A 26,943-nucleotide genomic window follows, 5' to 3' on the forward strand; every position below is an offset into this window, starting at 1 on the left:
TGGTATTTTCGTAAATAATTGAACATCGAAGTGCAAGTAAAATGTATTACAAGTGCATGTAAAATGTATTATAGGTGCAAGTAAAAATTTACACTGAGCATCAATACTTAGTTGCACTTATAGTTCTAAGTAGTTGCACCTATAGTTCTAAGTAGTTGCACAAATAGGTATAAGTAGTTGCATCTAGGTGTATGAATGTTTGCGAGTGGTTTTTAGGAGTATTACTACCCGCTGAACTCAGATCAATGAATGTTAACAAGACAAAATTACATGCACTTATAGGTGAAAGTAGGTGCACATATAGTTATAAGTAGTTGCACCTATAGTTATAAATAGTTGCACATATAGTTATAAGCACACCCAGGTGCATGAATGGTTGCGGAAAGTAAATGCTAACAAGGCAAAATTACATGCACTTATAGGTGAAAATAGGTGCACTTATAAGAGATTTTACTTGCACTTCGATGTTCAATTATTTACGAAAATGCCACCGCATTTTTTTTAAGTTATTAGATCTGGACACGTGTCACGCGCTGATTCGTTCGCATTTCCTTCCTGGGCACTTATTCGCACCTGAGTGCGTCCATATATATATATATATATATATATATATATATATATATATATATATATATATATATATATATATATATATATATATATATATATATATATATGTTAGGAATAAATTGTAATAGATTTTGATAAGCCATATTGTAATTCGTAGATCCCCAATTTTATTTTATTAGACTAGTCGAGTCTTAGACCAAGAAAGGGAAAAATAAATTCATTAGTTGAGGAAATGGATGAAGAAGATATCAAGCCAAAAATCAAGAATTTGTCAAGAGAAAATGGCAAACAGAAGAGGAAGATGTATGCGTATGAAATTTGAGAAAATCCCTCAAGAAATCCCGAAGAAGAAAGAACGTGACTAGAAGTTTGCATGAAGCTATCTTGAAGATCAAGCATCTATGGAAACAAAGGAGTACACCAAGTGGAACAAGAAGATAACCAATAGGCTGTACGGATGAGATGGTAGAAGCTTGAAATATTATGTGCAAGGGTACAGGTTTGAATTTCACATCCCACATATTTTAAAGAAGCCAAGTTAAAATTCCATCTGATCAAGTAAGAGGCGATGGTTTGGCCGAAGGGATACAATTTGCAAGTCAATGGGATGAGATTTCCAATTTGACTATGGGATGAGATTTCAAGGGATGCAATTTGCAAAGTCAAAGGGAGATGGTTTGGCCGAAGGGATACAATTTGCAAGTCAATGGGATGAGATTTCCAATTTGACTATGGGATGAGATTTCAAGGGATGCAATTTGCAAAGTCAAAGGGAATGAGATTTCACTAAGGGATGAAGTTTACAAGTGAAGGGATGCAGTTTCACAAATTGGAACCCCGGAAATTGAAATAGGGATGCAATTTCATCAGAAGAAGGGATGCAGTTTCACAAATTGGAACCCCGGAAATTGAAATAGGGATGCAATTTCATCAGAAGAATTGAAGTTCAAATTGGTACAGGGAAATCAATTTGAAGGATGAGATTTACAAGGCTTCAATTCAATTGGAGATATAGATTGCAAGGGATGAGATTGCAATTCCAAATCAAGTAATGGATGAGAATTCAATTGACAAATCTAGCAGGATAGAGATTTCATTTCCCAAAATAGAAAGGGATTAAGTTTCACAAGGGAAGAGATTTCCAAGTCAATTGAAGAGATGAAGTCTGGAAGCAGTATACAGACCCAGATACACGAAAAACAGAGGAAGATATTAGAAGAAGTTGCAGTAGCAAAAATACTAGTCTAACTAGTAAGGGATTATATTGGAGAATATATTTTGAAGATAAAAATCCCAAGAGGCATGATCTACACCAGATGGAGATTCATGGGACGCCATTTTTGCTGAAACCTCAAGCTCAATTTGAAATATCTGACAAGATCTGCAACGTTATCTTATCTTCTGACAAAAGGCTATACAGCTAAGCAAAATTCGAAAATGAGACCGTTTCTTTCCAATGGACGGATTCTCATTACCAGCTATAAAAGGATGAAGATTGAAGCTTTGGAAAGAAGAAGCAAGAACGCAATAGAGCAAGAATACAGAGCTAAATAGAGCATACAAAATTCAAAGAAAGCTTTCCATCTCAGGAGCTTAAATTGATATATCTTTTGTGAGATAAACACTCAGAGTGATACAGAGCTTAGAAAAGAAATATCCAAGAGTGTTAAAATCTTCATCAACTTCAAGAGACTCAGCGCACCATTGAAGATCATCTACAGAGTCTCAAAGTTGGAATCAAGGCAAAACTTGTTTTTGGAGCAAAACAAGGGAAAGGAGGAAAGTAACACGGAGTTGTGAAATCCTGGATTGTCACACGGAGCTGTGAGATCCGAAGCAGCAGTGTTGGGAAGACATTGGGCGTGATTGGTGTGGGCTTGGTGATCAAAGCACCAGATCACGGAAGATACGTTTCTACCGGATCGTAGAAGACGGGGGGAAAGTAGCACGGAGTTGTGAAATCCTGGGAAAGTAACGCAGCGACGTGAAACCCGAAGCAGCAGTGTTGAAGGCACTGGGCGTGATTAGTGTGGGCTTGGTGATCAAAGCACTAGATCACGGAATTCATTGTATCTTGGAACCAAGAAGTGGTGGATATAGTGAATTGGCTCTTTGAGAAGAGCAAGTGGAGTAGGAGGATTACATCACCTCGCGAACCACTATAAATTGCCTTGTGTTCTTTACTGCTTTCTTTACTTACTGCTCTTACTTGCTTCTCACGTCAATAATCTTGACACGATCTACACACACACCGTATCGTTTATTTAATTTCGCTGTGCACCGGACTCTAACAATCTAGTTAAGAGTCTTGGTTTATCTCTAGCTTACCAATTGTTATATTGTGCAAAAAGTTTGAAAGTCTATTCACCCCCCCCCCCCCCTCTAGAGTTTCACCTTACCTCTTTTGGGACCAACAATTGGTATCAGAGCCGGTGCCTATCCGAGTCAGAATTTGTCTCTAATCGATACCAACAATTAGTATCAAGAGCAGGTTGCCTAATTGGGTCAACCTTGTTTCTGACTGCTAGGCAGATCCATCTTACCCAGTGTGTGTAAATTGGGTTATTTGTCTCTCGTATCCACCGAGAAGATGAATAAAGATTTAGCTCAAAATCTATTATTCTCGTTTGATAAATTTGATGATTGGAAAGTTCGTATGCAGGTTCATCTATCAGCTTTACACGATGAAATGTGGGAAGTTATTTCCACTGGCCCGATCGAAATATTGAAAGTAAATACGGCTTTTCTTCTATCACCGGATGCTCAACAATTCGTACCAAAGCCAAAACCGGAGTGGACGCCGGATGATAGAAAGAGGAACAATCTTGACAACATTGCCAAAGATATTCTGTTCAAAGCCATTGATGATACAATATTCCCAAAGGTTCGAAAATGTACAAGTGCAAAAGAAATTTGGGATACTCTCATCAAGATCGGAGAAGGAGATGAACAAGAGAAAGATAACAAGCTCACAATTGCTATGAAGAAGTTCGAGGACTTCAAAATGCTCTCAAACGAATCCATTGTTGATATGGAAGCTCGAATGATCAAAATCCTTGGAGAAATTAATGACCTTGGCAAAAATATTAGCCAAAAGGAAATTAATCTCAAAGTTCTACGAGGCTTACCATCTACTTGGGATATGAAGGTTACGGCTATGCGAGATCACCGAGATCTAAGAATATTGTCAACCGACAAATTATTTAGTGATCTTAAAGCATATGAGTTCGAAATGAAGGCCAAAGATGATGAAGTTCATGAAATTCGAAATCCAGCTCTAATGGCCGAACAACCGTCAACCTCCAGGTCAGTAGATAATATTGATTTTATAACTGACGAACAATTTGCTCTTTTTGTGAAAAAGTTCAAAAGGTTTATGCGAAGAGGAGACAACAAAAATTCTGCTCGTGGAAAATTCGTCTCTCGCACGACACAAGAAGAGAAAGTCGAAGAAAACAACAATTTATGCTACAATTGCCGCAAACCCGGACATTTCAAAATAAATTGTCCGTATCCGATCGTTAGCAAGTATCAAGGCATAAATGTTGAATCTACACCGAATAAATCCGAAAGCAAAGATCGAAGGTTCAAGCGCGACAAAAGAAAAGCTCTCGTTAGCAATGAACCAAATGAAAATGATGAGTCGAATGGATTGTCATCAAGTGATGAAAGCTCAAGTTCGGAAGATGACACGGCTCTAATATGCAAATCAATTGAGTTGAGTTCAAGTGAAGAGTGCTTTATGGCTCTTGGAGCAGAGGAAGAAGAGGTAACATCTAATTCTTTCAATTCTGTTAATTCCTCTTTTTCTCGTGAATCTATTGGCAGTCTAATGCGAGATTGTCAAGAGATTATGCTCACTCATCCTCAACTCAAGGAGCGCAATAATATTCTAATTCTTGAAAAAGAAGAGATGAATAAAAAATTGCAAGATGCTTTACTTGAAGTGAGTAACTTGAAGAGTGAAAATATTCAACTTCAAGAAGAGTGTAAATCAAGAGAGGTTAGAGAACATAACCTTCGGGCTACCATTGCTACGTTTACTAATTCGTCCAAAATTATGGATAAAATGGTAAACATGCAAAAGCCATCAAGAGATAGAACCGGAATCGGTTATGACTTCACATGTTCTCAAACCCCTCCGAAACTGACTAATCTTACTACTCCTTTAACCAATAAAGTGCATGTAGTAAAATTTGTTAAAAGTCAGAATAGCACAATGAGACAAGGACTTGGCTATCAAACAAAAGCAAAGTTGAATGTTGAAAGGCCAAAACAGTTCAATAACACGGCAAAGCAACAAAAATTCTTCAAGCAAAGATATGCCAAAGAGTCAAGTGCAAAAAGAATTTTTAGAAAAGAGGGAAGCTTTTCTAGAAATAGAGATGGAAGATTTTATTCCACTCAAAAGGATTGGTTGTGTAAATCTTGTTTAAATGCTTCTTATAGACCAAAGCAACAATCCTCTTCCCAGGTGCCCAAGTTTAAAAATGTTTTTCAAAACCCGGCGCCAAAAATGTTTTCAAAAGTTAATTATGATTATCGTGTTTCAAATGGTTACAAACCGCCTTATCTTAATTCAATAGGATCAAGGTGGGTTTGGTTACCAAAAATTACTAACAGCAAAGGACCCAAGCAAGTATGGGTACCTAAAACCAACTAATCTTTTTTGTAGGATGTTTGGTACATCGACAGTGGTTACTCACGTCACATGACTAGAGATAAATCATATCTAGTTAATTTCAAGAAAATCGATGGACCAAAAGTGATTTTCGGAGGAAATCAAAATTATGGAACTACAAAAGGAGTTGGTACAATTGAAAGAAATGGTTTGAAGATCGAAGATGTTTCATTTGTTGAAGGCCTAAAATTCAATTTGTTGAGCACTAGTCAATTTTGTGATAAAGGCTATCTTGTGGAATTTTCCAAAGATAATTGCCTAATCAAAAATGAGCTCTCAAATGAAGTTGTGCTCACTGGAAAAAGGCGAAAGAATATGTATGTTGTTGATTGGAGCACAAGCAAAAATTCAGTATGCTTAATGGCCAGAAATTCGAATGAAGCAAATTGGGAATGGCATAGAAAGCTCAATCATTTAAACTTCAAGACTATCAATCAGCTTGCAAAGAAAAATCTAGTTGAAGGACTACCAAGTATTATCTTCAAGAAGGACCAAGTGTGTGATGCATGCCAACGCGGAAAGCAAATCAAATCATCATTCAAGTCTAAGACGCACGAATCAACATCAAGACCGCTAAGCTTGCTACACATGGACTTATTTGGACCGGTTGATCCAATAAGTGTAAGTGGTAAGAAATATACTCTTGTTGTTGTTGATGATTTTTCCAGGTACACTTGGACCGTGTTTCTCAAGAAGAAAAATGAAGTTGAACAAGTGTTGCCGAAGCTGTTGAAGCAATTACAAAATGAGAAAGAATTGCAAATATCAAAAATCCGAACCGATCGTGGAACCGAGTTCGTGAATGGAGTTATACAAGATTTTTGCAATTCACATGGAATTTCTCATCAATTATCTGCCGCTAGAACACCACAACAAAACGGTGTTACCGAAAGAAGAAACTGGACGCTTAAAGAAGCCGCACGAGTGATGATTAGTGCAGCCGGTCTCCCGAAAAGATATTGGGCGGAAGCTATCAACACTGCCTGTTATACTCAAAATCGAAGCATGATCCATAAGCAGTATAGCAAGACGCCATATGAGCTTTATAAAGGGAGAAAACCAAATATTGGTTATTTTCATATTTTTGGATGCAAGTGCTTTATTCATATTAATGATAAATTGCATCTAAAAGCTTTTGATGAGCGTGCAGATGAAGGAATTTTTCTAGGATATTCGACTACCAGCAAAGCATTCAGAGTATTGAACAAAAGAACAATGGTGGTTGAAGAATCCATACACGTAGTATTTGATGAAAAATCACACGTCAATATTGATGCTCTGGACGAAAATGGCGAAAATATTGAGCAAAATGGTAACAAGTGTCATATTGATTTTTGTGATACTGATGATACGTGTGAAGAAAATATTTTGCAGGGAATGGATGAGTTGGAAATTAATTCTCTAGAAAATCACATCTCTCATCCAGTAAGAAATGAAATGCGGGATGCAATTGGTATTGAAATTGCAAATCAACCCAGGGATGCAATTGGTATTGACATTGCTAATCAACCCAGGAATGAAGTTGAAGTGGAAATTGCAAATCAGCCCCTGGATGCAAATACTAGAGAAGTTGAAAATCTACAGAATGAAGCAGAAATTCGAACCACTTCTCAGTCAGTAAATCCACCCAGTACCATGCACCCATTTGAACCAGACTTAAGATGGCTCAAAAATCACCCACCAGAATTAGTGATCGGAAATGTTCGCGATGGCGTGAAAACAAGATCATCTACCATGGAAGCATTGTTCACATGTTATCTATCTCAGATTGAACCAAAAGAAGTGGACGAAGCTCTAAATGATCCAAGTTGGATTGACGCCATGCAAGAGGAACTCGATCAATTCAAAAGAAATGATGTTTGGGAACTTGTTCCAAGACCAATGAACCACAATGTTGTAGGAACTAAATGGGTCTTCCGGAACAAAGCAAACGAAGAAGGCGTGATTGTTAGGAATAAAGCAAGGCTCGTTGCAAAAGGATACTCTCAAGAAGAAGGAATAGATTTTGATGAAACCTTTGCACCGGTAGCCAGACTCGAAGCTATAAGGATTTTCCTAGCCTATGCCGCACACAAAGATTTCATTGTTTATCAAATGGACGTGAAAAGCGCATTCTTGAATGGACTACTCGAAGAAGAAGTTTATGTCGAACAACCCCCAGGTTTTGAGGTAAAAGGCGAAGGTGACAAAGTCTACAAACTTAAAAAGGCATTGTATGGGTTGAAACAAGCACCTAGAGCTTGGTATGATACCTTGTCAATGTTCTTGATAAGCTGTGGATTCACCAAAGGCCTTGTTGACAAAACGCTCTTTAGAATTCAAGATGGTGATCATATTTTATTAGTGCAAATATATGTTGATGACATTATTTTTGGAAGCACTAACAATTCCTTGTGTGAGAAATTTTCGAAGCTTATGCAGAATAAATTCGAAATGAGCATGATGGGTGAATTAAATTATTTCTTGGGCTTACAAGCCAAACAATTGAAGGAAGGAATATTCATCAATCAAGCAAAGTACACCCGCGACTTGATAAAGAAGTTTGGCCTTGATGGGAAATCATCGATCAAAATTCCTATGAGTACATCAATAAGGCTAGACAAAGACGAAGATGGAAAAGATGTCGAACAAACGAAGTATAGAGGAATGATTGGTTCACTACTATACCTCACTGCAAGCAGGCCGGACATTTCTTATGCTGTGGGAGTGTGTGCAAGATTCCAAGCAAATCCAAAAGAAAGTCACCTCACCGCAACAAAGAAAATCATAAGATACTTGAAGGGCACAATCAATGTTGGATTGTGGTATCCTAAAGGTACAGATTTTACGCTAACTGGTTTTTCAGATGCGGATTTTGCAGGTTGTAAAATAGACAGAAAAAGCACCTCCGGAACGTGTCAATTCTTGGGAGGAAGGCTTGTTTCTTGGTTTAGTAAAAAGCAAAATTCCATCGCAACTAGTACCGCCGAGGCCGAATACATTGCTGCAGGAAGTTGTTGTACTCAAATTTTGTGGATGAAGCAACAATTGAAGGACTATGGAGTGAATTGCGACGATGTTAGCATATTTTGTGACAATACAAGTGCAATCGCTATCACCCACAATCCAGTGCTTCACTCAAGAACCAAACATATCGACATACGACATCATTTCATAAGGGATCATGTTGAAAAGAAAGATCTAAAAATCGAGTATATCCCTACGGAGAACCAAGTTGCAGATATTCTCACGAAGCCTTTATGCGAAACGAGATTTTCTACTTTAAGGCATGAATTGGGAATGTTGGAAATGAGCTAAGTATCACTAAACTTAATCTCTTGATCTAAAATGATATTATGTGTTCTACGTGTTTATATGCTATTAAGTGTTTTACGTGTTTATATGTTCTTGTATGATTTACGTGTTTGCATATTTCTATGTGCTTAATTTTTACAAAAGCTAATTTGCTAAATGTGTTAAGTGTTCAATTATGTATTTGCATGTAGTATTTAACGTGAAAAATACGTGCTATGCAATTCATTTTCGAAAATTTGTGTTTATTTGTTTTAATTGCATATCTATATGTTTTTATTTGTAGTCATGGCATAATACGTGTTTTATGATTTATTTGAGTATGTTAAAAATGCCGTGCCTATTTGTGTTGTTATGATTTAATTACTAAATGTTTTAATTAGTTTATGTTAATTGGTATCTAAAATAATTTGTTAGTTTCTAAATATTTGATTATTTGATTATTTGTGTGTTTTAGAAACTACCGTATATATGTATGTTTAATTTTGGTGTTTAATTGAAATTTGTCTAATTTCCTAAATCTATGTCTATTGTGATTAGGAGTTTACCGTATGTATGCATGTTTATATATAGATGTGATTTAATTTCTTTTAATATTCATATATGTTTCAAAATTTTGTGTGAGTTACCCGAAATATTTGTGTATGATTATATGTAATTTATGTGTGATTATATTTATGTGATTATATTTTTATAAATGATACATCTAACGTGTATTTTTGAGATGAAAAAGGAAGAGATCAGATTGGATTGAAACCTCCACCCTTTAAACCTCTACCCCATAAAACCCAATCCCATTAAAACTCTTCACCTTTAAATCTATACCTCTTAAACTTCCACCCATAAATTAAATCCCACAAAAATCTCACCCTCTCTCACAAAATCAGATCCTCTCTCTCGTAAATCTCCTCCCAAATCCAACCTCTCTCTCAAATCTTCAAAAATAATCAGAGGTGTCCATTCATAATCATATTACTCTATACACCTTACGTATATAGAGTACCTAAGAGACTGTGAGGCATTTAATGCCCTTGTCTGCTAATGATAACCTTTTTCTCTCTCCTAGTAACACCTTAACCAAAAGACACCTCCACCCTTACAAGTGCCTTGTCACCACACCTATTCTAAGGGTCTCAATTGAGATTTCTATCTGAGATTTATACCTCTTCTATAATCCTTCTTAAACCATACGAAACCTTTCGTATTCCTCTCAGACGAAATTTTTCCAGTTCTACCAAGATCAGAAATCTTTTTCTCTCAAGCTCTCAATCTCACCGGCGAACAGCATGTCTGGAACCAAAGCCATGCAACCCAAAAATATGCTTACTCTACAACAACAATTGACCGATGGGATGACACTCAATCCAAAGTTTTTCATGTTTGGAGCCGTCGACAAAGAATTAGCAAAGAAGATTCTCAATGCTTTGAAGGACTGTGGACTATACGATTTCTTCACCTACAAATATGTTGGAGTTTTTGAAACAGATGTGACCGAGTTCTATTTGTATGCCATTGTGAAGAACAACGTGATTCACTCTAAAGTTGGAAGAACAGTTGTTCAAATTTGTGAAAAAGACATCAAGGAGTGCTTCAAATTTCCTGATTCGGAGCTAATGCCTGAAGCTCACCATTATGATGCTCAATCCTTCTGGAACGAAATTCGTGGTCCAAAAGCACCTGTGATTCACGACTCAACCAAGCCAAAGAACGTGCTGAAACCAGAATATGATATGCTCATAGAGATGATGTACAAGATTCTGGACAATAAGCTTGGAAGTGTGGATGATTTATCTGGAACATCCGTGAGTCTGATGAATGGAATCATGCAAGGAATAAAATTCAACTGGGCAAAATACATCTTCAATCGCCTATTATTCTTTGTAAACAATGCAAAACCTCATGGCAGACCACTTGAAGGAAATCACTTTTTGCATAAAGTTGGGTATGGACTTATTGTTGGAGAAATTCTGAGAAAGAAGAATGTGCCTCTCAGAAGACACAAAAATGTTGGAATCTACATAACTCTTTTCAGAAAATTTGGACCTGACTATGGCAAGAAGACAAATCGAAGAAAAGGATCAGAAGGAGGTGGTTCTACAAGCACACCTCAAAGCTCTCGAAAAAGAAACAGTAAAACTCCATCTACAGGAAGTGCACACATGGGTTCGAGCAACCCAAGCAACAGAGATCAAGAAGCCGTAAGCTCGGCTATAGCACTTATTCCATTTCAGGAAGTGGTAGAGTCTGAAGCTCATGAAGTGGACATACCCGTGATGCCAACTGAAGAAGACACCACCCAAATGGAGTTTGCAGGAGTTGAAGTGCAAGTTTCCAATGACTTGCAAAGAAGAATCTCGAATCAATCTGCAGTTGATGCTGGTGTTAAACCCATTGTGTTCGACAAAACACAAACTCGAGATGATCCGGAACTGATGAAGGAATTAAACCGAGTTCAAGCATGGAAGGAATGGAGACTTGAAAGATATCACTCTCTTATCTCCAAAGTTGATTCAGAGTTGATATAAAGTGAAGAATTAGCCTTTGAATGGCTAGGAACCAACTCAATGCTTGAAGCACTAAACATGGATGCAAATCAAGTTTATAGGCTGAAGCTTCAAGAAAAGAACAGTAAAGGAAAGGGAGTGGCCGCAGCAACTCAAGAAGATGCCAATCAAGTCTCTCCGAATGATATTGAAAAAGAGAATGAAGTGAGATTACAGATTGCTCTACACAGATCGTTGACTGACACTCATGGACATCCAGGTGATACTTCAATTAATATAGCCAATGATTTTCTTGAAAATTTTGGAGAAAGGGCGAATGAAGGAAGTACACTTGTTGAGGTACCAATTTCAGCTTCTGAAACGCATGAGTCTATTCCTGTCAGAGTTCACTGTGCTGAACTTTTGATATCAAATGTGACCCCCACCAACATTGATATAAATGCTATGGACCCTACAAGGGATGAATTTAGAGACCAAATTGATGGTGAAATCAGACCATCAATTGGGGGGAATATTCACATTAAGTGCCAGTACACGATAACACCCCTATATTGTCACTTCAAAATACCTCTCTGGAAGCTACTTTAAATACAGAGCTTATTTCAAGAACAGAGGTAATTGAAGAAGAAGTGGAAAATCATCTTGAAGAAGCCGAATCACCAGAAGAGAATTTGCAGCTTGTTGAAAATCCAGTTCTTGGTGATCCACGAAGGAATTTGTTCAAAAGTCTACACTCTCTGAACATGAGTAGAAGCCGAACCCGAGAAGAAGATGAAGATGATTTATTGGTTTCTTTGTTTGCAAAAGTCACTGAATCAAGTGATATGGTGTGTCAAAAAATTGGAAGTACTCTCACCGAGCAAGGACATCTCTCTCTACAACATTTTGAGAACACACGAACAAAATTGAAGGAGTTGTTGGAGTATCAAAACACTTTGCAGACAAAAATTGAAAGAGTCGAACGACATTTGAAAGGAGATCTCACTGAAGGTTTATTGGAGATCATCCAGCTGATGAAGAAGGAACGAGAAGCCACAGAGAAAATCAACAGTGAAAGACACCTGAGACAAATCAAAGCCATACAAGATCAAGAAACAAGGATAAATCACCTTGAGGTGGAATTATCCTCCATGGCTAATAAATTGTCTGTTTTGCAGGATGTTTCTCTCAAAACACATGATGGAGTTAAGATTGTTAAAGCCAATCAAGAACAAGATTCCAAATCCCTTGGCTTTTTGATTGATAATGCCATAAGGGGGGAAGAAATTCTCAATCATCTGGCTTTACAACAACATGAATTCATCATTAGAAATCAGTCACAACAACCAGCTCAGACCGCCGCACCTACGAAAGGCCGAGGCCGAGGACGTGGTCAACAATCCCAAGTTGGTTTCGCTCAATTTGCAAATCCAAGTCTTGGATCAAGCTCATCGAAAGTGGCCGAAACTCGAGGATGGCTCGAATGCTCAAAAGGAACCTTAACAGCGCAGAAAATTTGGACATCCGAGAATGTGCCGAGTATGGTGAAAAGATGGCCAAAAGCTGATCAAGCTCAATGGATTTCGGACAAAAATAAAGAAGAAGAAGCAAAAAGGAAGCAAACCGAAATGTGGTATGAGCTCAGAGACTATACCAAGAATAATGGTGAAAGTCTGGGATTCCAAAGAAGCTTTGAAGAATGCATAATTTGGTGGGAAGCCGGAGCTCTTCCGGGCACCAACATTAAAGAGGCCTTTGGACACTACATGGCTGGGAATGTGACTAAGAAATTTGAATGTGAGAAGTTCAAGAATGATATCTGCAAGATGAGAGAACATATCAAGGATATATTGAAAGCTGACATGGGAGTCAAGAAACCCAGAAGGTAATCAAGCATATATTCCTCAAGAAATATGATGTTTTAAATTTCTATGATTTTGGCTAGCTACAATATTTCCTCTTTCGACTAATATGAATAAAAATTCCCTTGGTCTGATCTAAGTCTGTTTATGATTATTTGTTGGCTATCATGTAATTAGTTGGTAAATCAAAAGACAAGAGTTGTTAAACGCATGCAAAATTTTGATAAAGATAAAAATTGATTAAAAATTAATCAAGGATGCGTATAGGACTTGTCTAAATTAATTCACAGAGTTTTCCTTTTCCCTAGAATTATTTTTGTCAAACTCATCTTGGCTTTGTCAAAATAAAATTGAGCAAAAATGAAAATATTTTTCAAAGACTTAAAGCCAATGTTTGAGTATAGGTTATGGCATTATCAAAAGGGGAGAAATTGTTAGGAATAAATTGTAATAGATTTTGATAAGCCATATTGTAATTCGTAGATCCCCAATTTTATTTTATTAGACTAGTCGAGTCTTAGACCAAGAAAGGGAAAAATAAATTCATTAGTTGAGGAAATGGATGAAGAAGATATCAAGCCAAAAATTAAGAATTTGTCAAGAAAAAATGGCAAACAGAAGAGGAAGATGTATGCGTATGAAATTTGAGAAAATCCCTCAAAAATCCCGAAGAAGAAAGAACGTGACTAGAAGTTTGCATGAAGCTATCTTGAAGATCAAGCATCTATGGAAAGAAAGGAGTACACCAAGTGGAACAAGAAGATAACCAATAGGCTGTACGGACGAGATGGTAGAAGCTTGAAATATTATGTGCAAGGTCATAGGTTCAAATCTCACATCCCACATATTTTAAAGAAGCCAAGTTAAAATTCCATCTGATCAAGTAAGAGACGATGGTTTGGCCGAAGGGATACAATTTGCAAGTCAATGGGATGAGATTTCAAGGGATGCAATGCAAGTCAATGGGATGAGATTTCCAATTTGACTATGGGATGAGATTTCGGGATGCAATGCAAGTCAATGGGATGAGATTTCAAGGGATGCAATTTGCAAAGTCAAAGGGAATGAGATTTCCAAATTGACTAAGGGATGGAGTTTACAAGTGAAGGGATGCAGTTTCTCAAATTGGAACCCCGGAAATTGAAATAGGGATGCAATTTCATCAGAAGAATTGAAGTTCAAATTGGTACAGGAAATCAATTTGAAGGATGAGATTTACAAGGCTTCAATTCAATTGGAATAGAAAGGGATGAAGTTTCACAAGGGAAGAGATTTCCAAGTCAATTGAAGAGATGAGATGAAGTCTGGAAGCAGTATACAGACCCAGATACACGAAAAATAGAGGAAGATATTAGAAGAAGTTGCAGTAGCAAAAATACTAGTCTAACTAGTAAGGGATTATATTGGAGAATATATTTTGAAGATAAAAATCCCAAGGCATGATCTACACCAGATGGAGATTCATGGGACGCCATTTTTGCTTAAACCTCAAGCTCAATTTGAAATATCTGACAAGATCTGCAACGTTATCTTATCTTCTGACAAAAGGCTATACAGCTAAGCAAAATTCGAAAATGAGACCGTTTCTTTCCAACGGACGGATTCTCATTACCAGCTATAAAAGGATGAAGATTGAAGCTTTGGAAAGCAGAAGCAAGAACGCAATAGAGCAAGAATACAGAGCTAAACAGAGCATACAAAATTCAAAGAAAGTTTTCCATCTCAGGAGCTTAAATTGATATATCTTTTGTGAGATAAACACTCAGAGTGATACAGAGCTTAGAAAAGAAATATCCAAGAGTGTTAAAATCTTCATCAACTTCAAGAGACTCAGCGCACCATTGAAGATCATCTACAGAGTCTCAAAGTTGGAATCAAGGCAAAACTTGTTTTTGGAGCAAAACAAGGGAAAGGAGGAAAGTAACACGGAGTTGTGAAATCCTGGATTGTCACACGGAGCTGTGAGATCCGAAGCAGCAGTGTCGGGAAGACATTGGGCGTGATTGGTGTGGGCTTGGTGATCAAAGCACCAGATCATGGAAGATACGTTTCTGCCGGATCGTAGAAGACGGGGGGAAAGTAGCACGGAGTTGTGAAATCCTGGAAAGTAACGCGGCGACGTGAAACCCGAAGCAGCAGTGTTGGAGGCACTGGGCGTGATTAGTGTGGGCTTGGTGATCAAAGCACTAGATCACGGAATTCATTGTATCTTGGAAACAAGAAGTGGTGGATATAGTGAATTGGCTCTTTGAGAAGAACAAGTGGAGTAGGAGGATTACATCACCTCGCGAACCACTATAAATTGCCTTGTGTTCTTTACTGCTTTCTTTACTTACTGCTCTTACTTGCTTCTCACGTCAATAATCTTGACACGATCTACACACAGACCGTATCGTTTATTTAATTCCGTTGTGCACCGGACTCTAACAATCTAGTTAATAGTCTTGGTTTATCTCTGGCTTACCAATTGTTATATTGTGCAAAAAGTTTGAAAGTCTATTCACCCCCCCCCCCCCCCTCTAGACTTTCACCTTACCTCTTTTGGGACCAACAATATATATATATATATATATATATATATATATATATATATATATATATATATATATATATATATATATATATATATATATAATAAAGTTCAAATGCGACGGGGTCTTCCCGTGCGGCGGTGCGGCGGAATGCGAGAATACACCAACAATGTTAACAATATGCACCAACAGTGTAAGAAAAACACACCACAATGAAATGCAATAAAACATCACAAAATACACAACAGACTCAAAAAAATACACCATATAACTCACCACCCCCAATGGTGTATTTCCGAACAATGTATGGTGTTTTTAGTCACACCTAATGGTGTGTGTTTGGTGATGCAGGGCTCTGTTTACTCTATTTTGTGTGGTGTATTTTCCTAACGTTGATGGTGCATATTTGTTGAACTATTGGTGTTGCCGCACCGTAAGAAATCGCCGCACCGTAAGACACTTCCGCACCTGAACCTGCCTATATATATATATATATATATATATATATATATATATATATATATATATATATATATATATATATATATATATATATATATGTAATTTATTTAAATACATATTTATTGATAGATAAGAAATTAAAATTAATTAAATATATACATGTATATAATACATTATATTTATTAAATATAAATATTAAATAAAATGTATTATATAGATATAAAACCATGTGTGCAACGAGTATTTTTAGTATTTGTAATATAAAAGTTATTCTCTAAGAGCATGAGAATAGCTAATACCACGACCCTTTATAAATGACTATTACCCTTGCAAAGGGAATAACTCATTCTTAGGAATGTGATTACCATGACAAAATGACCAAAACAAAAAATAAAATAAATCTATTTTCTAAAAATATTTTATTCCTGACATATTCAATGAACCAAACATATCAAATAAGTATATAACGGCTTGAATGAGACATGCACGTGGTTACCATTAAAATCACCTTAGTATTTTATCAACCAAACACGGTTTATATACTAACACAAAACCATCACTAATCAAGATTCAAGAGTTGTAGTTGCTTGTGTCATTGTAAATTGTTTGTTTTGTACAATTTATTAAATTATTGAAAATTGTGTACGGAGAATTAAATAATAAATTTATTGCGGTGTACATATTGGACATAAATTATGAATTGTGTAGCTTATATGAACTAATTTTAGTACATTTTAAATTATTCATGATTTATACTTACAAGTTTTATCAAACTAGATATCAAGTCAAAAAGTTAAGGCAAAAAATCAATAATGGCATGTTTGTTTTGTGAAAATGAGTATATGAGGAATAAAATCTAAATTTTGTTGGAAAAAATCCTATAAATTGACATTTTAAATAGTCATTTTGAAATATGATTTGAGTGAGGAACACTTCTGATTTTGGTCAGATCAAAGTGAATTCGAATTTTCTTAGTTGAGAGGATGAATTTGATATATTATATGTTCAAAATGGTTAATGAGTGGATGTGAAATTAATTTTCAAAGTATATCCATTGAGTTGAGAAAAAAATGAAATTTGGGGAGGCTTTTAAGTAGTATTTGTCTCCTATATTGAAAATGAATGTGAGTTTACACTAGTATAAATACAATTTAACTTTTTAAAGAGTTTGAATTATGTAGCAAAGAAGTTTTCTCTTGCACGTATGAGATGTGCAAATCAAATGTCGTTGAAGTCTTACCCATTGAGTGGTTTTATTGATCCTTAATGCTATAATGTACTAGAAATACTGAGTTAAGTTTGATCAATTTAGAAATTAATTTTAATTAATTTTAATTTATATAAAAATTAACTTTGTAGCATCATATTTAATTTGATTAATTTGACAATTTTGGGAGTTACAATTTAATTTTTAAATGTTATGAATGTTAATGAATTCCTGATTCTCTATAAATACCTTATGTGTGGTCATAATGTTTTAGGACTTTTGACACTTCTAAAAAATTCTGATTTTTACTGCTATGAACTTCTTCATCTCTCTCTAAAATTCTACCAATACTATATCAAATTTGGAGTGTTTATATTTGTTAAAGTCCGCCAAAAATGTTATATTTGAATGCTCAAATATATATGTTGTAAATTGTAATCCGTTGTATCATAAAAAAGTGACACTTCAAAGCTCTTATCACTCTCAAGATGAAGCAAAATAATTTTTAAAAAAGTATGAGTGTCACATACCTTGATTTTTTTATTTTTTATTTTTGAATTACTGGGACTGCATTTTGGAAATTTTGAGATTAAAAAAATTTCCTTGCGGACCCAATAAATTTCATTGGTAAAGAAAAAGAAAGAATTCATATTTTATTGTGTAGTTTATGGAAAAATGCAAGAATTTCATAAGATTTTTACAAAACTTGAGGTATTCAACAGGTTTTAAATTCCTCATATTCTATAAATTGGAATTTCAAAACTGAAATAAATAAATAAATCCTTCCACCAACTAAATATGTGAGTTTATAACTTTAAGAAATTGCTGAGAAAAAATAATTTAAATTCTTATGAACCAAACAAACTATAATAGTTTTTAAGCATTGAAAAATTACTCATTTCTCAAAGTAATAAAAAAATTAAAATTATATCATTCAACTATGATATTTAAATCAAATCGAACTTTTACGGCTCATTTGGTTGGAGAGAGTTAGAGATTTCTCCTCATACATAATCATCAAATATGAAAATATGGTTTCAAAAAAAAAAAAAATCATCAAATATGAAAATTAATTTCATGAGTTTAGTTGTTGGAGCGAAAAATACCATTCTCAATTAAAACTTTGTATAGACTAATAATAATAATAATAATAATAATAATAATAATAATAATATTATTATTATTATTATTATTATTATTATTATTATTATAAAATCATTCTAAATTATTATACTTTCATTATTGTTATTATGTATAGATTTTTTAATTTAGGGCAGTAAGTTATTGACAATTTCGGCTGACTTACCTCATTATGACCCTTTATCGGTTAGAGTCATAAGACAAACTTCATCCAAATGCACATTTTGATAATGACGGTAAACTTCGACCAAAGACCTTGTGGTTGAGTGACATGACTGTAACTCTCCCAAATGAGAGGTTATATTATAAGTTCAAACCCCACTTTGTGCTTCATTAAGTTGAGAATGTATGTATGGACATATACTACATTGTAACATTAACATAGTCAGTAATATTAAAAAAATATTTTATAGATTTTTGGGTATCTATACTACTTATTTCTTCTTTTTCTTTTTAATTCCCATAAATCAAATAATTTAGAAAAAAATCCATATAGATATATTATTGTCTACCAGACAATGAAATTGAAATTTTTATTTTATTTCTTTCTCATGAAATTACAACTTTTTTTCTTAATTCTATCGTCACAACCGAACATGTTCATAAATTTTATTTAGGGAAGCTTAGAACCAAACAAGTCCTTGGCATATTAATGAGGGGATGGGAGCAGACAGCAAAGGAAAGAACCCAACGAGAGGGAGTGGGCCCGGCCATATGGTACAACCCAAAGCAGCAGCACTTTGTGCAGAAAGAGATACAGAGCTGAGGGGTTAAAAGTTAAATTTTGAAAAACTTATACTGCACGCGCCTGAGGGGCACGTGCCCGCACCCGTAACCGGCGCTTAACCAACGTGCCATGTACAGTGGACCCCGCGTCAACGGTAAGTATTCAAGACGAGTCAAGTGCCTAGAAACTAGGCTGGGGAAAGCTCTATAACAAAATTATTTACTTTAATTCCGAATTGAAAAAAAAAAAAAAACTATTTTTCCTTGTTAAAATTATCATGTAATACTCACTTTTTAACACGATTTTTTTTATTTAATTAATTATGGTTAATTAACCGATAAATAATGTGATTTTTTATATAACAGTATTCATTCATCTTTAAAATATCAAATTTAATTTAATATTTTTATTGAAGTATTGTTACATTTTGCAATATTTAATTTATAAAATGTTATAAACTAATGCTCCATGTATCCGATTCGCCCCATTAGATTTTCGTTGTTCACTTAAAATTAATGAAGAACGCTCGTACTGATAATGTGTTATAAACTAATGCTCTTAACAATGGCACAACGCATTGCCACAATAAATATTTTCTTCTTGATTATTGATTGAGCCTCTTCAAAATCAAAACATAATTCATTGGATGCCACATATCCTAGTTTCATCAAATAATATTGCTCTTGAAATTCAACTTTTTTATAAGTTACTTGTTGAAAAAATGACACTACATTAGTGTTGTGAAAGTGAGTCACCCGACCCCATCGTGGGCCAATCGTTATGCTATGGACTCGTGTTCAATATACATTGTGGACACGGAGCGGTGCCATAAGTGGCACCGTTATCTTCCACCATTTTTTTAAAAAAAAATTCATACCGCTTCGTTATAGGAGCATATGTTCATAATTTAATCACTATATGTTATAATTGTAAGTTCATAATGTTAGAGCTCTGTGTTCATAATTCCATAATTGTACATTCATAATTTCATAACTGTGCATTCATAATTCCGTAACTGTACATTCATAATTCAATAACTGTAAATTCATAATTTTCGAAGCTCTATGTTCACAATTTTAGAGCTCTATGTTCATAATTTTATCACTATATGTTCATAATTGTAACTTCATAATGTCAGAGCTCTGTGTTCATAATTTCATAACTGTACATTCATAATTCCGTAATTGTACATTCATAATTCAATAACTGTACATTCATAATTTTCGAAGCTCTATATTCATAATTTTATTACTATATGTTCATAATTGTAGGTTCATAATGTCAGAGCTCTGTATTCATAATTCCATAACTGTACATTCATAATTCCACAAACGAATAACGACGTTAATGCCTTAACGGCGAGACAAAATCAAATTCTTTTTTTAAAATTGGAATGCCATTGTTTTCCCTGAAAACAATGTTGTTTTGTACTCGTGTCCACAATGCATAATGGACACGAGTCCACAACATAATTTGCCCCCCATTGGGGGTGGTGTGTGAGCCGACCCGCATGCTTTGACCTACTTTGATATTCATATTCTACATGTCTTATATATGCTACATTCTAAACGTAAAATTAAAATTTAAGTACATCACCCAACAACATTAGATAAAAAGATTACAAATTTAATTATAACAAAGTGGTGCATTTATATAACTTGATATTGTGGTTAGTTGGAGTGGAATTTGTTAACTTTGTGGATAGTTAATGTAATATTTATTGCAAATTATGTTATTTGAACTTTTTTTTAAAATATTTCATAAATGTGGGATTTAAATTGTTGATGCCTTCAAAGCATATTGACCCGGTACATTAAAATTTCTCTCTAGGGTTTGCTAGAGTTTTCTCCTCCCCTAGGGTTTGCTAGGTTTCCGACGGTTTCCTACGTTTTTTCCGGTGATCATCACTGTTTGGCGACGCTAATGAGTACGCTGAGTTGGAACTGCCGTGGCTTGGGTAATCCACGGACAGTTCGAGAGGTGGTGGACATGGTGTCCAAAAAGCAACCCGACTTTGTATTTCTAATAGAAACTAAGGTAGCGCGAGATCATGCTGAGCGTCTTCGTGTTACGATCGGTTTCGAAGGCTTATTTTATGTTGACAATGATGGTTTGAGTGGTGGATTAGCGTTATTGTGGAAGAAGAATAATACGGCGAGACTCCTTAGTTACTCAAGAAACTACGTTGATATTGAGGTAACTATGACAGGTAATCCGGCCTAGAGAATGACGTGTTACTATGGTTATTCGGACCGTAATAGGCGTGCTGAATCATGGGATTTGTTGAGAATGTTGGCGGCAAAATCGAATCTCCCGTGGGTGGTGGTGGGGGATTTTAATGATTTGCTATACCAGTATGAGAAGAGAGGGGGAAATCCACATCCGAATAGCCTTCTTCGAGGTTTTGGGGAGACGATTGAGGATTGTGGATTGGCCCAGTTGCCAATGATTGGATACCCATATACCTGGGAGAAGGGGAAAGGAACTGCAAACTGGATTGAGGAGAGACTTGATAAGGTCCTAGTAACGAACGAGTGGCGCAATATAATTCCCCATGTAAAGGTTATGAATTTGAGAACCAGGAAGTCAGATCATTCAGCCATTTTTTTCACAGTTCAGGAGGAGGTAGGGAGGGATGGGGTTAGAAGAAGGGGTTTTAGGTTTGAGATGGCATGGTTATATGATGAGGGATGTAGGGGTGTGGTGGAGCAGGCGTGGCAGGAAGGGAGAGGGCAGGGTTTACAGGGTTGTGTTCAATACTGTGGAAACCGGTTAACACGATGGGGTGGGGATCGGTTCCATAAGTATGGGAAACAGATTGTGCAGCTGAAACGGGATCAACAACGTCTGAGAGGATGCACTGACTCGGCCTCTCTTGTCGAGTTTCAGCGAATAGAGCAACTTCTGAGTCGCACTGAGGCCCAGGAGGATGCATACTGGAGGCAGAGAGCCAAGCAGCACTGGCTCAAGGAAGCTGACGCCAATACCAAATTCTTTCACAAGTATGCCTCTCACCGAAAGAAAAAGAATACTTTACTTAGATTAATGAATGACAATGGGGATTGGTTGGAGGGGGATCCCATGAGAGATATCATTCTGGACTATTTTAAGAATATTTTCAGCTCTGGGGGTCCGGGAACTGGAGATGATTTTTTTGGGGGGATAGAACCCAGGGTATCACAGGCGCAGAATGACTCACTATTACGGCCATTTAATCTGGAGGAAGTAAAGGATGCATTGTTTGCAATGTATCCGGATAAAGCACCAGGACCGGATGGAATGAATCCGGGTTTTTATCAGCATTTCTGGGATGTGGTAGGAGGGGATGTTGCGAGTTTTGTGCTAAACTGTCTTGAATCAGGTGACCTCCCGTCTGGCTTGAATGAGACAGATATTATGTTGATCCCTAAAAAGAGTAATCCAGAGTTAGTAACTGATTTGCGCCCTATAGCACTTAGCAATGTCATTTACAGAATAATAGCTAAAATGATGGCTAATAGAATGAAGCCTTTGATGGAAGGAATAATATCTGAGACACAGAGTGCTTTTATCCCAGATAGATTGATAACAGATAATATTCTATTAGCTGCAGAAGTGGGGCACTTTCTGAATCGAAAACAGTGTGGATTGAGGGGCTGGGGTGCACTTAAGTTGGATATGGCTAAGGCGTATGATCGAATGGAGTGGCCTTTTCTCCGTAATATGATGATGGCATTGGGTTTCCATGATAGATGGGTTGATTTGATTATGAAATGTGTGACCACAGTCTCCTATAGTATTCTGATAAATGGCTCAAGGAGTGACCCAATAATACCCACGCGTGGTTTGAGACAGGGAGACCCGCTATCCCCATATTTGTTTATTATCTGTGCAGATGGACTCTCGTTGTTACTACAACAGGCTAACAGAGCGGGATTAATTCATGGATGTAGGGTAGCAAGAGGTGCCCCTCAGATTTCTCATTTGTTTTTTGCGGACGATAGCCTTTTATTCTTTAAGGCTAATGTGGAAGAGGCTAATGAGATAAAGAAATGCCTGACTGTATATGAGGATCTATCGGGACAGGTGGTTAACTACCACAAGTCGAGTATTTGTTATAGCAGGAATACGAGTAATGTGGATAGGGAAAGTGTGGCCCAAGTTTTGGGGGTGGAGCAGGCACCAAACTTTGGCAAGTATTTGGGTCTACCTTCGTTTGTGGGTAGGAATAAAAAGGCAGCTTTTGCATATATTGAGGATAAAATACGCCAAAGAATTGGGTCGTGGAATAAAAGGCTATTGTCTCAGGCAGGGAAAGAAATACTGTTGAAAAGTGTGGCACAATCTATGCCTACCTTCTCAATGAGTGTTTTTTTGCTACCTATATCAGTATGCACGGCTATAGAAAGAACGATGAATAGATATTGGTGGGGTTCTGGGACGGACAACCGAGTTCACTGGAAGGCTTGGGACAAGCTATGTGTTCCTAAGAAGTATGGTGGATTGGGTTTTAAGGACCTACGTGCATTTAATCTAGCTATGTTGGGGAAACAGGCATGGCGAATGCTCACTAAGCCTGATTCCTTAGTAGCTCGTGTTTACAAAAGCCGATATTTTCCCAGGGATACTTTCTTTGATGCGCAGGTAGGAAATAATCCCAGTTTTTGTTGGCGGAGTATAATGGCATCAAAGAGCATAATTTGTAGTGGGGTCAGACGAAGAATTGGGAATGGGGAAACTACATCTATATGGACCCATCCATGGTTACTGGATGACCAGGACCCTATGATACAAACAGAGATGCCTATACAGTTACGAGAGGCCAGAGTAGTGGGGCTAATAGATCAACAAACTGGTACATGGGATAATGAAATTTTATCAGATTTATTTCAACCTACGGATGTCGAGAGAATTATGAGAGTACCTGTATCCCGGGATTATAATGATGCATGGTATTGGTACGGGACCCGAGAGGATTATATTCTGTGAAAAGCGGGTACAGACGATTGGTGGGAGATTATGAGAATAATCAAGGCCCCTTTACTAATTGGTTAGCTTTATGGAGACTAAAAATTCCACCAAAGTGGAAAATGTTCCTCTGGAGAGCTATTTGTGATATTTTGCCTACAACTACGAACTTGCTTTTAAAGAGGGTGGAGGTGAACCCATATTGTGCTATGTGTGGGATATCACATGAGAATACAATGCATGCATTAGTCTTGTGTGATTTTGCAAGAAACATTTGGGATCAATCCAACCTTACAATCCCCAATATTGTCACGGATATTTTTCATGTTTGGTTTGGGGAACTTCTAAATATTTTAGATTCTGATGGAATGTTATATGCAGCATCAATTCTATACAATATTTGGAAAGCTCGAAATGGTGCAGTTTGGGAGGCGTTTTTACCACGCCCGGGGTCCCTACTCAGAGCCGCAGCGGCAGCCAAGATCGCATGGACTCAGTCCCGCCCAGCCGTGGCTGCCACTGCCACTGCTACGCTGCCGACAGAAAACCGCCACGCTGCCCAGGCGAGTCCCACCGCCGGCTGCGGTGCTGCCGACGCCGCCGGATCCTCTGTGCCGCCAGTGAGAAGATGCAGGGTCGATGCGGGATATCTACACGAGACAGGGAATGCAACTGTAGGGGCCGTTTTATTAGATGGAGATGGAGCCTATATCTCGGCACTAACCGCGCCGCTACCGGCCTGTACGTCACCACTTATAGCTGAGGCTTTGGCGTGTAAGGAAGTTTTATCATGGCTAAAGGATCGAGGTGAACAGAATATTGAGATCTACACGGATTGTTTGACACTACAACGCTACCTTACATCATCAACCACTGCGTTTCGCTCTTACGTTGGCTATGCCATTGATAGCTGCAGGCAAATTGCCGTTTATTTTCACTCATGTTCTTTTAATTATATTTCTAGATCGGACAATTATTTAGCTCATGCTTTAGCCACTACGGCTTATCAGCAACCTGATACTATGTACTGGGATACTCACCCACCAGACATTATTTCAGCATTTTTCTAATGAAGCACCGCAGAAAATTTTCAAAAAAAATGTTATTTGAACTTTTTGAAAGAGTGTCTATATGTTCATTTTTTTGTTATTTTGTTTGGGGATCTAAAGGAGGGGCTAGCCCAACAAGAGCTTAGCGCTCTTTCTTTAAAAAAATAAGCCTTTGAACTTCAGATACCAATCATTATTGTCCACACAATTGTGTAGACCATAACCCTACACTAATTTGCTTTCAGATACACATTCGGTCCTCCAACGTCACCCAGGAAATCTCTTTCAGTTGATTCTCAATGTCACTCCACGTGCAAGCTCGGTTCATTGCCTGCTTAGCCAAAATATCCACAACCGTGTTCAATTTATCGGGGGTGTTTAGCAAATAGTTGATATCTGTTAGCGGATTGACTTAGTTGGTTTCACTAGCTTTTAACATTAGCTGGTTGTAGAAAGATGTTTGGTAAATTAGTTGTTATCTGATAGCTGATTATATGCAAAATGACCTTTAAAAGTATAATTATTTTCTAAGAAAGCTAATCGAAAAAGCTGCTTTGAGTAGTTTTTTGAATTTTAGCATTTTGAAATAAAAAGTTGTTACAAAACGCTGATTAACCAAACACTCATATTGGTTGTGTTAACCAAGTGAAACAACTAATAGTGGTCAAACAAACTAAAATTGACTGATAAGCTAACTATGTTACCGAACATGACCATCATCTTTTAAAAAGTGTTTTTTGTTATGTGTTCCAACTTAAATTTTGTGAGTAGACAAGTCTTATATAAATGCTCCATCTGTCCCATTTTATCTGTCTTACTTATTATTCATTGGTCAAACCAACTATTTATTCTTTGTTTATTTTCTTTATTATTTTTACTTAGAGTGAATTCCATTTTTGCTCCTACTGTTATAGGGGTCATTCCAATTTTAGTCCATCTTAATCAATTTTGCCAAATATAGTCCATTGTTATTGAATTCGTTCCACTTTTAGTCCACCGTTAGTTTTTCCGTCTATTGACCGTTAAATTCAGGGACATTGTGGTCATTTCATGGTATGTCTCTTCTCCTTTACCTTTTCCATCGCCTAACCCATTTCCTCCATTCGCAAAATCTCTCTACAAAGCCTCCATTGCCAGTCTCCTCTACACGCCGGAAACTCGCCATCGGCTCAACAGATTTCAGAAACAGGAGGACGCCGATCGACGATCGCGAGAGTTCTCCGACCCCGACCTATCACTAATTGGACCACCGAACATCGTTCCTACATCAGCCCCAACACCATCCAAAGCTTGATCGGACGACTGGACGACCAGCGGGGCCTCCATTGACGAGACCAGATCTCGATCGCGATTGTTCTCAAAAGGCGTCCGATCGCTCAATTGTTGAGGGCGATGACCAAGAAGGTGAAAAGATCATAAAAATTAAAAGTCATCGGGGTGTATGTTAGAAAACCAACCAGAAAAACCACGTCAGCATCGCCGACATCGTGTCCCGACTGGAGAGCTCTGTATCAACCACGGTCTCCACGAACTTCCTGAGAGATCTAGTGTTAAACTCGTGGATGGCGACTTGTCTCTGAAACTTCCAGCTTTCGCCGTTAGTGTTAAAGATAGGAAAGCGCATCTTGTGGATGATGAACGTCAGATTGGGAGTGCTCTTAATCACGTCGGTAATCCATTGAAGCCGGCGGTCATTGTTCCAGGGAGAAATAAGAACCGATTAGAGGGTACACTCTTGGGTTTTTAATAGATTTGGTGAAGTTGAATACGATGAAGAAGACGAAAGGAACAATACAAATGAGCAGAGAAATTGAGAACTCAAGATTCAACATTTCTTTTAATAATTTCTTAATTGGAAATTATGAAGATTGATGGATAAATCAAGGGGTGGGGAGGGGGGGGGGGGGGGACATACCATGAAATGACCAAAATGTCCCTAGCTTAAACGGTCACTAGACGGCAAAACTTACTGTGGACTAAAAGTGGAACGAAT

General features: G+C 36.9%; 1 long non-coding RNA gene across 1 annotated transcript; it reads left to right on the forward strand.

The window, feature by feature from the left end:
- Positions 1-3,134: 3,134 nt before the first annotated feature.
- Positions 3,135-26,544, forward strand: LOC109163933. The gene is made up of 3 exons (XR_002051357.1): positions 3,135-3,145; positions 9,000-9,007; positions 26,453-26,544. It is a non-coding gene; the product is annotated as an uncharacterized LOC109163933 (long non-coding RNA).
- Positions 26,545-26,943: the final 399 nt, after the last annotated feature.

This window comes from Ipomoea nil, unplaced genomic scaffold, assembly GCF_001879475.1.
Source record: "Ipomoea nil cultivar Tokyo-kokei standard unplaced genomic scaffold, Asagao_1.1 scaffold3050, whole genome shotgun sequence".
NCBI lineage: Eukaryota > Viridiplantae > Streptophyta > Magnoliopsida > Solanales > Convolvulaceae > Ipomoea > Ipomoea nil.